At 53.8% G+C, this 1,936-nt stretch overlaps 1 non-coding gene across 1 annotated transcript; it reads left to right on the top strand.

Annotated features, from left to right (window-relative positions):
• The first annotated feature begins 280 nt into the window (after nucleotides 1–280).
• On the top strand, nucleotides 281–352 carry TRNAA-CGC (transfer RNA alanine (anticodon CGC)). The gene has a single exon. It is a non-coding gene; the product is annotated as a tRNA-Ala (tRNA).
• The last annotated feature ends 1,584 nt before the right edge of the window (nucleotides 353–1,936 follow it).

The raw sequence follows: 1,936 nt of genomic DNA, 5'->3' as shown, positions 1-1,936 counted from the left end.
GCACCTGCAGCAAGAGCCTCCTCCTGCCCCCATTGACTGCAGAGATGTTGAAGGGGCAGCGCTTCGTGGTGCAGCCCTGGTCCAGCACCAGTCGCAGCTGAGAGGCAATCCCAGCTTCCCCCACGCCAGCCTGTGGCCCAGCAGGAGGGTTTGAATGCTGCTTTCTGCTGAGGCTCTCGGGGCAGCAGGGCGCAACAGGGCTGTGCTTGTCAGGGACATGTCATGGGATGAGAGTGCCCCCTGCACCATTCCCCATTCCCCTTTCCCCAGCAAATTGCAAGGGGATGTAGCTCAGCGGAAGAGCGCCTGCTTCGCATGCAGGGGGTCCTGGGTTCAATCCCCAGCATCTCCAGGGGGGCTTTTTCCTGAATCTCCATCCCCCTGTCCCAGCAGGGCTGAGAGCTGGGAACAGGGTGCATTGCTCCTCTCCAGAAAGTGTAGGCTTGCCCCCCGACAGAGTGTCAGAGTGTCACGTGGGAAGTGGAGCTCCCCATGTGGGAAGAGCCCAGCCAGAGCATCAGACAGCCTGCCCAGGTGAAATGACACCATTATGTCACTACTGTTGCCTGAAACAGCCTGCTTGGCCAGCAGGAGGCAAACAGACAGGAGTTGTGAGGTCATCAAGTGCTTCTCAGGAGAGACCAGAGCCCTGGGAGACAAGAGGGTGTAGCATTCCTAAAGACGACAGGACTGGATGCTGGCTGGGAGGTTATTTTAGCTGCAGCAGCAGGATTGTCCTGGGCAGGCAGGTGCTGTGAGGGCATCAGGAACATCAGAGGCATCTGACAAGGGGAGGTGAGAGCTCAGCAGGAGGGGAGAGGGGAGGCAGGTGGTGGTCACTGCTAGGACATTGCTGGTGAATCGCTCCTGTCCCAGCAGCAGGCGAGCAGCCACTGGGGTCACCGCAAGCGGTGGGAGCTGATTCAGCAGCTGGGCATGTGGGAGCTGGAGCAGCTCTCCGCAATGGCTGGTGTGTTGGTTGTGAGGTCACTTCCGTTACACTTACCTGATTGGCCAGCAGTAGGTGGGGAAGCATTATGAGGTCATCAAGAGCATCACAGAGGCTGCCCAGCAGCAAGGAGAGCTTGGGAGGAGGTGAGAGGGAGGGACAGGTGACATTGGTGGCTTTGGTTGTGAGGTGTCTCCTTTCACAGCAGTGATTGGCCAGCAGCAGGTGGGCAGGCATGTGAGGTCATCAAGGGCAGGAGAAAGCCCCCAGGAGAGAGGAGAGCTCCTGAAGAGGGGAGAGGCGGAGACAGGTAAAGCTGGTGTCGTGTGAAAGGGAGGGACGGAAGGCCCTTCCTTATCTTTATAATTTACGTTTGCCTGCCAGAGCCCCCCTGTTTGAGGACTTTCCCTGGGTCAGTTTCGCAAAGTAAAAAGAATCTTTGTAATTTACATTTGCCTGCCAGAGCCCCCCTGTTTGAGGACTTTCCCTGAGACTGTTTCACAAAGTAAAAAGAATAAGATTTTATTAAAGCGACAGATACAACAGGTTTGGAATTGCCGTTGATAAATGCACTTGCTGCTACAAATTTTCTTTCTATGAGCTCAAACTAACAATTAAGCGCTTTCAATAATAATATATTTTCCCGGGTAACGTCCAACGTTTGTCGGAGGCGCAAGTCTTACCAAAGAGGCGTCCCTGTTTGGGAGAGGGAGAAGGAGGCTCGCTCGTCAGCAATCTCCAGTGAAGAGGTAGGCAGTTCAATTTTCTTCCCTTCCAAAAACTTTAGTGAGCTATCCTCTGTTTTATAGTTGCTGAAGGTGGGATGTGGAAGTCCAGCAGATATACTTCATTGGCCAGATTGCCATTTGCGCAGTTGTTGGGGGTATGCCGCCCTTATTTCCATATCATTATGCAGCAAAGGGCATTTTTTTTAATATGGTAGTCCGGGATAATGAGGCTAGGGGTACTATAGGTCAACAGTTAGTC

This window comes from Apteryx mantelli, chromosome 29 (genome assembly GCF_036417845.1).
Source record: "Apteryx mantelli isolate bAptMan1 chromosome 29, bAptMan1.hap1, whole genome shotgun sequence".
In the NCBI taxonomy this organism is placed as follows: Eukaryota; Metazoa; Chordata; class Aves; order Apterygiformes; family Apterygidae; genus Apteryx; species Apteryx mantelli.
Note: the sequence above shows the minus strand (reverse complement) of the source record. Positions and strands in the feature narration are given on the sequence as shown.